Source organism: Lissotriton helveticus, chromosome 2_1, assembly GCF_964261635.1.
Source record: "Lissotriton helveticus chromosome 2_1, aLisHel1.1, whole genome shotgun sequence".
NCBI classification, from domain to species: Eukaryota; Metazoa; Chordata; class Amphibia; order Caudata; family Salamandridae; genus Lissotriton; species Lissotriton helveticus.
In genome coordinates this window covers 205850203-205862251 of record NC_136059.1, presented here as the reverse complement: position 1 = coordinate 205862251, position 12049 = coordinate 205850203, and the positions used below count along the sequence as shown (strand labels likewise).

Below are 12049 nucleotides of genomic sequence, written 5' to 3'. Positions count from 1 at the left end.
CATACAGCCATGGCTTGCACCAACATTTTTCTTTTTCTTTGTTAAATGTCCATATTTACTTTACATGTTGATTGAGGTATTAACTTCACTTACATCGCCATGGGGAGCAACAGTTCTGTAGGACCTGAATTTGAAGGCCATCAGGTCACCTGGGATTGGCCAGGGTGACTCCGTTCAGTGACAATACAGTTAAAGTGAAATACCCTAAAGTGAGGCTGGTCGGTAGGTTCATCAGAGGAGATTGAGTGGTTTTTGGTGGATTTGATTAGCTTCGATTGCGTTGATCTGCAAAACATATTGTCCCTAAAGCTGATATGTTCTGGTTGCCAAGCGTAATAATGATGAGCTAAGATTTGTGCACACTTTTAATATAGTGCTAGTTAATGCAGACATGTGTCATATGTATCCACTACACTAGTAGCAACATCATCAACACAGAAAAATTAAGGGTTATTTGTTCCCTTCCAGAATTGAAATCTGCGACTCACGTATTACAAACAGACCTCTCTAGCGTGCGCTTCTCTCAATAAAATATTTTTCTAGTTCAGCTATGCTATCTTACTTTTATCACATAATATTCCAACTAGCAAACAACCCATTTTTACTCCTACACAAACACACTATTGCAGGCAATCAAGTCCCTGGCTGGTTGATAAAACAATCATCTTGTCAGATTTCCATTCTTCTACTTCACTTATTCAGAGCATGGTATTTACTGCACTTTGCAATTAGTAGAAATCAATAATAAAGCTTTAGCTGCTCGGGGAATTAAACGTGAACCTCAAAGACTGCTGGACCACTTTGGGCACATTCAGCAAACAGCAATTTGTTAGACAAACTCACATTTTTTCATATCAATAGTAGGCCTGACTGAAATTTCCATTACATGGGCATCATTTTGGAAGTGTTATTTATACCTGTTACTTGAAACTTCTGAAATGATGCTTTTACACCACGTTGCGTAATAACGTACCATTTGTGGCAGAAATTTAGCGCGAGCGCACTTAAAAAACACAAACATCTAGAACATGAACAGATTCTGTTTGTGGCACTTGTTATTTTTGCAGCATTTTTCTTTAGCACAAAATACGTTTTATTTAGATTTTATTTGGAGGGTTTTCTATAGCGCTAGCCAGACCCAAGGGTATCGGAGCGCTTTACAACATGATGAAGAGGAGACAAAATACAGGACAAAGGCATGGTGAAAATACAGAAAAAGTTCAAAAGGAAGCTTTACAGTTCTGCTGAGTGTCAGAGGTGTGCCGTTGAGGTTGAAAAAGTTCAAAAAGAAGCTTTACAGTTCTTCTGAGTGTCAGAGGTGTGCCGTTGAGGTAGAGAGGTCGAGGGGGGCCGAGGAGTGGCATTGATGAAGAGGGGTCAAGAGGTAGTCTCAAAATCCTAGGGAGGGCTCTCATCGCGGTGCCGACCCAGGGGCTGAGAGTTCGGAGAAAGGGTATGAGGTAGGTAGAGGTTGTGCGATGACTGAAGGCTGCCCGTTGGGGGTGCGCTGTCAGGTGACAGCCTGGTGGAGGTGAGAGCATCACGTAATTGCGTTCGGGAAGGCGCGGTTGAGGTAGAGGGTTTTTAGGAGGCTTTTGAATTTTGGAAAGGAGGGGGTGGTTCTGATGTTGACTGGGATGGCGTTCCAGATTTTCGGCACATTTCCTGCAAAAGAGCGGTCAGCAGTCTTTTGTATACGCGTTTTTAGGGGAATGAGTAGGAAGGAGTTGGAACTCCTGAGGCTTCTTGCTTGCCCAGCTTTCTTGAGTTTGGAGGCTAAGTATTCCGGTTTCCCTGTGTGCAGGGCTTTGTGTGTGAGGCAGGCAGTTCTGAAGCTGGCCCGTATTTCGACTGAGAGCCATCCTTATATATAGTGCCAAATTGTTTTTGTTTTTTACATAATTGTGCATAATTTTCCCCATCGAGCAATTACACAAAAGCAAATTACATGAATTTTGAACACTCTAATTGTAAAAAGCTTGTTAATCTGATTTGGATGAAACAAGAGAAGCAGTAAGAATGGGCAAACAAATCAGAGGGATAATAAGGTGTCCAGGAAGTAGGAAACAGCAGCCTACTGTGCCACTTCTGGCCAATCCCCGGGTACGGCTGCAAGTGAACCCGGCCAGGGCTGGCCAGCTCGCTGCCTGTCCCATTTCTCCAAGGTTGTTACCGCTCTCGTTAACAGGGCCCCACCAGGCGCCTGTTCTTTCCTATCTTGCTCATCTCTGCCTCGACTTCAGCTTAGGAGTTTGTCAATAAAACTATCTCTTAAAGTTACCTCGGTGACTCATCCCTTTTTTTGCCAAGGCTTGACACATTTATGACAGTTACATACATAAATATTTATGCACTGCGGCAGAGCAACTCTTTTTAGGGGCCTGAAGACAGGCAGGGATTTGGGAAACAAGGTGGCTCGCGCTGCGTGGCGTGCGTGCCCCTCAGCGTCACACGCGTCAGACCCAATGTCGGCGTCAGCGCGGCCTGAACCACCACCCAAGAAAAGGGCCTTTCCTTTGAAAATGTGGAAGCAAATTCTGATGGGCACCCGCCTATGCGAGAGAGGACGAGGCTTTGCATCTTTAACAGAGAAGGAAGGGCTGGCTAAATTCTATTTACTAACGGAACTCTTGATAATTCTAACGGGACATGACATGAAATAAGGCCGCTATTGACTGAAGGAACACATTGCACCATGTTGTGTGTTATTTACACGGATAAAAAAAAGCAGAGATGACATTATTCTATTTTTTGTCTCTCACTTTCTTGCCAAGAACAACTCAGCAACACTGGCTAGTTATTTTTCGATTTCTTTTTCCTAGAAACTTGAGCAATTGATTTTTTTTCTTGAAACACATTTCGCATTTTTCTTTTTAAATAAACTTGAAAGCATCAGCTATGGGCGTTTTTTTTCCTCGTCCTTTAGTGCAGGGGGCAGGAGTGAGTGAAGGGGAGCTGTGGAGGCGAAGCCAGACTGATGAGGGGCGTGACAAACCCCTACTGGGCTGTAGCTAAGCCAGGAAATCGATGGGCGCTGATTGGGCAGCGTTGTTTAAATATCCCAATAGGCAGGGTCCCCCCTGGGTGCGCACCCGGACTTAAGGGCGTGGGTGACACCCACCCAGAACATGTGCCTTTACTGTTGAACAACTCACCCACACCTGTAATGCGGGCATCGCAGCCACAGTCACTGGACGGGCTCAGGCAAGGCGAGGTCAGCAGAGAGGGACAGCAAAGAGAGCATATTAGCCGTAGAGGAGCTGCTCAAACCTGTGACCTTGGGATGCCTTACGGCAGGGGCAGAGAGCGCAGGCAACGGGTCAGCATGCGGTCAGCAGAGGGCGGACACCCATTTGTCACCACTTACGCAAACCTTTTGCCCCATGTTCCACAGTTTTGCTTTCATATCTCTTGGAAGGCCTACTAGTCACCGTAGCAACATTACTTCAAATGTAGCAGCTTCCAATAAGGAAGCTTGGCCCAGAGTTAAACTGCATTGTGTTTTAGCTATGACAATTATCTTTTTATTTTACTGTTTGAAATGTTCCGTGTATCAATTTCCGAATATGTGTATGAAGTTGACAACAACCTATTTGATTTCATACCTGTTTCAGCTGTGGTGGTGCCCCCTCTCACTTCTGTACCAAAGTCATACTGTTAGTCTTTCACCCAAAAGGAAGGATTATTTTAAGAAAATATGTATGTAAGCATATTGATATTTTTGTATGTCTCCATTTATCCAACTTGTTGATAACTTGTGTGGAGTGTGTGTGTTTGTCTATTTGTTTAGTACGTGTGTGTGTTTGTATGAATGTGGAGTATGTGTGAGACTACATCAGTGTGTCTGTGAGTGAGCACCAGTGTAAGTCTGTAGGTGGGTGTGTTTAGAGAATGCACATACATGCACATACATGCACATACCAGTGCATGTATGTTTTTGTTTACACATTATGAGTGTGTGTCTGGTAATGAGTGAGTACACAAGTTGGTGTGCTTTTTATTTACATACTATAGGAGTAGGTTCATTGTTCATTAGTGTATCTATTTTCGAGTGAGTATCAATCTGTGTTTGTGGTTCACACTATAAGAGAGAATACATTAGTATAGCTGTTTTCGAGTCAGCACCAGTGTGTGTGTGTGTTTATGTGTACACACTATAAGAAAAAGTTCATTAGTGCATCCGTTTTCGAGTGCGTACCAATCTGTGTTAGTGGTTCACACTATAAGAGAAAGTTCATTAGTGCATCCGTTTTCGAGTGCGTACCAATCTGTGTTAGTGGTTCACACTATAAGAGAAAGTTCATTAGTGCATCTGTTTTCAAGTGAGTACCAATCTGTGTTAGTGGTTCACACTATAAGAGAAAGTTCAATAGTGCTTCTGTTTTCGAGTGAGTACCAATCTGTGTTAGTGGTTCACACTATAAGAGAAAGTTCATTAGTGCTTCTGTTTTCGAGTGAGTACCAATCTGTGTTAGTGGTTCACACTATAAGAGAAAGTTCATTAGTGCATCCAATTTCGAGTGCGTACCAATCTGTGTTAGTGGTTCACACTATAAGAGAAAGTTCATTAGTGCTTCCGTTTTCGAGTGAGTACCAATCTGTGTTAGTGGTTCACTCTATAAGAGAAAGTTCATTAGTGCATCTGTTTTCGAGTGCGTACCAATCTGTGTTAGTGGTTCACACTATAAGAGAAAGTTCATTAGTGCTTCTGTTTTCGAGTGAGTACCAATCTGTGTTAGTGGTTCACACTATAAGAGAAAGTTCATTAGTGCTTCTGTTTTCGAGTGCGTACCAATCTGTGTTAGTGGTTCACACTATAAGAGAAATTTCATTAGCGCATCTGTTTTCGAGTGCGTACCAATCTGTGTTAGTGGTTCACACTATAAGAGAAAGTTTATTAGTGCTTCTGTTTTCGAGTGAGTACCAATCTGTGTTAGTGGTTCACACTATAAGAGAAAGTTCATTAGTGCATCCGTTTTCGAGTGCGTACCAATCTGTGTTAGTGGTTCACACTATAAGAGAAAGTTCAATAGTGCTTCTGTTTTCGAGTGAGTACCAATCTGTGTTAGTGGTTCACACTATAAGAGGAAGTTCATTAGTGCATCCGTTTTCGAGTGCGTACCAATCTGTGTTAGTGGTTCACACTATAAGAGAAAGTTCATTAGTGCTTCTGTTTTCGAGTGAGTACCAATCTGTGTTAGTGGTTCACACTATAAGAGAAAGTTCATTAGTGCTTCTGTTTTCGAGTGAGTACCAATCTGTGTTAGTGGTTCACACTATAGGAGAAAGTTCATTAGTGCTTCTGTTTTCGAGTGAGTACCAATCTGTGTTAGTGGTTCACACTATAAGAGAAAGTTCATTAGTGCTTCTGTTTTCGAGTGAGTACCAATCTGTGTTAGTGGTTCACACTATAAGAGAAAGTTCATTAGTGCATCCGTTTTCGAGTGCGTACCAATCTGTGTTAGTGGTTCACACTATAAGAGAAAGTTCATTAGTGCATCTGTTTTCGAGTGCGTACCAATCTGTGTTAGTGGTTCACACTATAAGAGAAAGTTCATTAGTGCTTCTGTTTTCGCTGGAAGGACACAGAGAGTACGCCTGCCACCGTTCAGATCTGCAGCCACGGAAGTCATCTGCGGCGTTCTTCAGGGCTCCTCGCTCAGCCCCACCCTCTTCAACGTCTACATGAGCCCCCTTGCGGCCATCGCACGCCAACACAACCTCAACATCATCTCCTACGCCGACGACACCCAGCTGATCCTCTCCCTGACCAACGGCCCCGTCGCCGCCAGAACCAACCTCCACGAAGGGATGAAAGACGTAGCCGAGTGGATGACGACCAGCCGCCTGAAACTGAACTCAGACAAGACGGAAGTACTCATCCTAGGCTCCTCGCCCTCCGCCTGGGACGACTCCTGGTGGCCCCCCGCCCTGGGCACCGCACCCAAACCGACAGACCACGCACGCAACCTGGGCTTCATCCTGGACTCCTCCCTCTCCATGACCAGACAAGTCAACGCCGTCTCCGCGTCCTGTTTCAACATCCTGCGCATGCTACGGAAGATCTTCCGGTGGATCCCCACCGAGACCAGGAAGACGGTCACCCAGGCCCTCGTCACCAGCCGACTGGACTACGGCAACGCCCTCTACGCCGGAACCACCGCCAAGCTCCAGAAGAGACTCCAGCGGATCCAGAACGCCTCAGCCAGACTCATCCTCGACATCCCCCGACGCAGCCACATCTCCGGACATCTGAGAGACCTGCACTGGCTCCCCGTCAACAAGAGAATCACCTTCCGTCTCCTCACCCACGCACACAAAGCCCTACACGACCATGGCCCGAGCTACCTCAACAACCGCCTCAACTTCTACGCTCCCAAACGCCACCTCCGATCGACCAACCACGCCCTCGCCGCCGTCCCCCGCATCCGAAGAGCGACAACAGGAGGAAGGTCCTTCTCCTACCTGGCCGCCAAGACCTGGAACACCCCCCCCCCCAAGCGCCTTGAGACCCTCCGGGTGAGTAGTGCGCTCTATAAATGCCTTGATTGATTGATTGATTGTTTTCGAGTGCGTACCAATCTGTGTTAGTGGTTCACACTATAAGAGAAAGTTCATTAGTGCTTCCGTTTTCGAGTGCGTACCAATCTGTGTTAGTGGTTCACACTATAGGAGAAAGTTCATTAGTGCTTCCGTTTTCGAGTGAGTAACAATCTGTGTTAGTGGTTCACACTATAAGAGAAAGTTCATTAGTGCTTCCGTTTTCGAGTGAGTACCAATCTGTGTTAGTGGTTCACACTATAAGAGAAAGTTCATTAGTGCTTCTGTTTTCGAGTGAGTACCAATCTGTGTTAGTGGTTCACACTATAAGAGAAAGTTCATTAGTGCTTCCGTTTTCGAGTGAGTACCAATCTGTGTTAGTGGTTCACACTATACGAGAAAGTTCATTAGTGCATCCGTTTTCGAGTGCGTACCAATCTGTGTTAGTGGTTCACACTATAAGAGAAAGTTCATTAGTGCTTCTGTTTTCGAGTGCGTACCAATCTGTGTTAGTGGTTCACACTATAAGAGAAAGTTCATTAGTGCATCCGTTTTCGAGTGCGTACCAATCTGTGTTAGTGGTTCACACTATAAGAGAAAGTTCATTAGTGCTTCTGTTTTCGAGTGAGTACCAGTATGTCTTGTGTGCTTTTCTTTACACACTATAAAAGAGAGTGCTCTAGTGTGTCTGGTTTTGAGTGAGCACCGCCAATGTGTTTGTGTGTGTGCGTACAAAAGAGGGACAATGAATCAGGGCGCTGTTTTTCAGTGATCACCAGTGTATCTGTATTTTCGTTTACACACTATAAGAAAAAGTGCATTAGTGTGTCTGTTTTTGAGTGAACACCAGTGTGTTTGTGTGTGTGTCTGCTCACGAAAGAGAGGCAATGGATCAGTGTGTCTGTTTTTCAGTGAGCATCACTGTATTCGTATTTTTGTTAACATATTTTAAGAGATTGCACATTAATGTCCGTTAATGTGTGCTTGTTTGCATATTAAATAGCATTACTTTGAGCCCACCAGCACTTGAAATTAATTGCAATGTGTTGTTTGATTGTTTTCATGTCTGATTCTATATGCTTATTAAAATAATAATAATATCCCTATGGAATTCTCCTGAAGATTTTTCAAGCATCCAGGGCAGACGTCCCCAGGTCTCCTGTTGCAAGCAGCCCTCCTGTGAGGCAGGTCCAGGGAGCAGAGGGGTGCACAGCTCATTAACAGGTAGCACTTAGGCCCGGCTGTCAGTCAGGGTCTGAGCAGAGACAGCGCAGTCTGCATGGGGCTGTCATGGCTGCCTCTCCTGCAGCATTAGGAGTGATATGATTAATAACACTATTATGCCTACCTAGCCTCAGTGCATTCATTATTATAATTATAAATAGAAATATTAATGCCTTGGGGGATTGATGGCATGTTGTAAAGTAAGTGCCAGCATTGATTTCTAATGGACTGTACCGATAGCCCAGCTATTTTCTCTCTCTCTTTCTTTCTCTCTCTCTCATTCTCTCTCTCTCTCTCTCTCTCTCTCTCTCTCTCTCTCTCTCTCTCTCTTTCCTCTCCCCTCAGTTCTGTCTTCCACTCATCCCCTTCACTCTCTTCTTTACTCCGTTTCTTTTTCACTTCTATTTCATCCATTTCTCCTTATAGTCTCTCATAGTTTTTCTCCCTAAAAGTGCCGCTCTCTCGTCGCACTTCCTGTCACTCTTGCCACCTGTCTCTTGCACTCTTTATCTTTCTTTCTAATTCTCTCACATTCTCTAACTCTATCTTCAAATGTGTTCCTATTGATGTGCTTTCTTCTCCATGTTGAGGCCTCGCCCTGGTGTGCTCCCCTAATATCATCGACGGCAGAATATTGAGGGTCTACAATCTCGAAAATAAAATATTGAAAAAAGATCTTGACAATGACTTATGTGAATCAGCATTTTCTATAACTAACTCAGCATTAATGTACCTATGCTGTACATACATATTCATGGTACATAAATGTGGAGTTTGGAATAGTAAATGTATGCTTCCCTTTATGCATTTACCTTTCGATAGTTTGTCCCCCGATATTCTGTCCTTAAAATTCTTGTACCGCGATATTCCGGGAGTCGATATTCAGTGGGGCAATCCTCTCTCTATGCTTCTATTCTCAGTTGCTCTGCATCCATTCATGTATTTTGATGCACACCCAGATTTACAATGACCAAACCAAAAGGATGTGCCTGCCTGATAGAAACGTAACAAGGAGAAATATCGTTATTTCTCCTTGTTATTTCCCTTTGTGCAGGAAGGCGCGCCTTCTTGGCTTCGATATTCAGCAGTCCCTTTCCCTATTTTACTCCCTCTCTCTTTTTGTCAACACTCTCTCTACACCGGATCCCACTTACTTTTTTCTCTTCCTCTGTCTCTCCCTCCCCACTCTCTTTTTATTTAATTCCCTCCGCTTCTCTTACTTTTCAACCCTCTCACTTCCTTCTTCACTTACCCTGTCCATTTCTTTTATTTGTCCTCTCTCTTTCTCTCTCCACCTCCTCTCTTTCACATTATTTTGACCCTATGTTACCATTCAATTCCCTCTCTCTACTCATCTTGCTCCCTTCTAGCTACCTCTTTTCATTACTCTCTCTCCAAATATACTTATTCTATATCTCTCTCAATTTATTGTCGGCCCATGCTCCCCCTCTGATCCTTCTTCAATCCCCTCTCTCCATTTATGCTCCCTCTTCCTTTTCCTCGCCTTCTCCAGCTCTCTTTTTGTTCCCACTTTCTCCCTCCTCTTCCAATTCGGCGCCGCGTTGCTGAACTGAGGATTGCGTCTGCATCTTGTGGTGAGTGGATCTCGTGTTTGCCCAGAAGCCCCATCCCAGGATTACCAGAGCGCAACCGAATGGAGCAGCATCATTCCACTTCAGAGTCCTTCTCATTTTCTACTGAAACACCATCATCTGAAAAAATGTGGATTATTAGGAAGACAAATGTCAGAAGGCAGGAAGCTGGAAGGAATGAGACACCAGTTTTGCTGATTCTTGGGCACTGGAATAAATCCACACAGCCACATTTTGGATCTGCACCTTTAACAAAATGATTTACTATAACTACACAGATTATGTTTTCCCCAAAAATATATAGTGCATTATTTTATGCAATGCTCCTCTTTTCTTCATTTGGAGTATTGGCACAGAGATGTTTTTAAATGACACCACTTCAAATGGACATTATTATTACATAAGGCTCATGCTATGAGCTCTTTGCAAGCTGCAATGGGTGACATTGTGTATTTCTTCTGCGTCAGACATTCAAACCTGTATTTTCAGTCTCACCTTAAGATGGCAGATTCACAGGGATGGAAATATATTTTTAGCTACAGCCTCTTACTGGGGTCTGTCTTTTCTCTTTATTTAATTATGTTAGCTGCCTCCTTAGAAGAAAGACCATTGTATAAATGCATTATATAAATGCAGCCTTCGTAGTAAAAACTGGAGGCAAAAGATAACAGTGGTCTCAAATTCGTCTCACAAAAGATGTAAACATTTGGTACAAACACATCATTTTGCAATCATAGATAACACATACAGCATGTTATTCGTTTTTTTGTCATTCCCTTGTCTTTCAGCAAATGAAAGGAGTTGATGCTTTCGACCAGAACACAGGCATGAACTTCAGTGGGTAACAGAGTCCTTAATAACATGTCAATAGACAATTTAACTTTACTATGTATGTTTTTTTATATTTGAATCAAATGTCTGTCAGCATTTTTTCAGCCTTTGTACAGTAATTGTTGTACAAAAATATAAATAAATACAATTTAAATAAAATAAATTGGGGGTAGAGTCATAGAGATGTTCTTTTATGGAATTGTAATAGAATATCATGGTTAGAGTATCATCTGCCATACATATTACATTCTAAATTTCATTTACAAGTGTATCGCCACGTTGTAAGTAATAAGAGGACACTGTTCTTGTTAACAATATTTAGACTTCACTATTAGTGTCAGTCGGTATTTCTGCCCACAATATTCTGACACACACCCTCTCTCACATAAGAAGAACTCCATGAAATAAACATGATGGTGGTATGTTGCATCATAGTGGGTACTGTTAGAATGGCCTCTAAACTACCTTGAAAATTCCAAAAGTAACATTTGCTTGACTACAAAAAAAAAATATTGAAGAGAAACTTCATAATTGGAAAGTAATATTTAGAATTGGTTAAGGAAACTGAAGTACTGAAAAAATGAGTGGAATAGATTAAATTGATTATTTTCTTTAATGCCATAGGATAGAAACACAATTAGTATCACTGTGTTTTTAGAACTGTGGCTCCTTCTACTCTTTGTGATAAGCAATGCAATACATACATGAAGATCCACCCAGATATTAGGCATTGGGTGATAATCAGGAAACAGGAGAAAGTTGTATCTGATTCTGATTTGGATGTTTTAGCACTTTCTTGGAGAGTTTGTACCCATGCCAACATCTTATAGAACATTTATATGTTAATATCAAAGACCCAACACTAAGATCCATTTTATTTCAATATATGGTGCTTAAAGTCTTAAACCCCAGTGATTATCATATCTTTAACCTTTTGGGGAAACTGAAAGCATGCTAAATATATTTTTAATGATATAGAATGAATGATTTGGGTTTCAAACTGTAAGACGTTTTCAAAGGTTTTACAGTAGGTTGTCTAAACATGTGATATATTAGAGTAGCTATATTTTGTGGACTTGCACTGTACGACAGGATTACACTTTGTGAAAAAATATGCAGGAATTAATAAACAAATGAATTAAATATACTTTATACAATTTAATGTGAAATTATCTAATTGATCATTTAGTATTTGTATTTATGTTTCAATCAAAAGTGACAAATTTGAAATCTGATGACTTTGTTGTTGCTGTTAATTAATAGATATCAAGATCAAATAGCTCTCCTACCTTAAACTTACTATCATGTAGGTTGTTCAGTGTAAGTGTCTGTGATCTTACTTGAGATCTTGAGATATTTACATTCTATCTATAAAACATCCATATCAGAGGTTTGCGGAATTTTCAGCACTCCTTACATTTAAATGTTGGTCTCCTCAGGATTTTCGACTGTCCTAATTTGATCAATCATCCTTTGCCACTCATCCTCTGAGACAACAACACACATCTGCACTCTTATGAAGTGCAGGAGATGGGTGCCTCCAGACTCTGAGGTGCCACTACTTGCCAAATATAGGAAAAGTGGTAGATGTTCATTGATGTGTTATGTGAATTCCCACATGGGTTAAGCCCTAAATCCATAATTTATGGAAGCAATTCACAAAATGATGGAATGCCAACACCTTGTGATTATAGGTAATGTTTCTGTACGTGTTATAGTTTAATAAGTAAAGGCAATAGGCAAAGGTGTCTTGTAGCTTTCATTATTCAGTGGTTGATTTCTAGTTTCACTTGATTTAGTTTGGACACACAACTCGTGTTTGACACCCCATCTATTGGTGTGCAGGCCTGGGCTATTTCATG

The 12049-nt window shown here is 42.1% G+C and overlaps 1 protein-coding gene across 1 annotated transcript in view; it reads left to right on the top strand.

The window, feature by feature from the left end:
* The window catches only part of CELF4 (CUGBP Elav-like family member 4), a 1317354-nt gene that overhangs the window by 549238 nt on the left and 756067 nt on the right, over positions 1-12049 (top strand). The gene's annotated exons all lie outside the window — the stretch shown is intronic.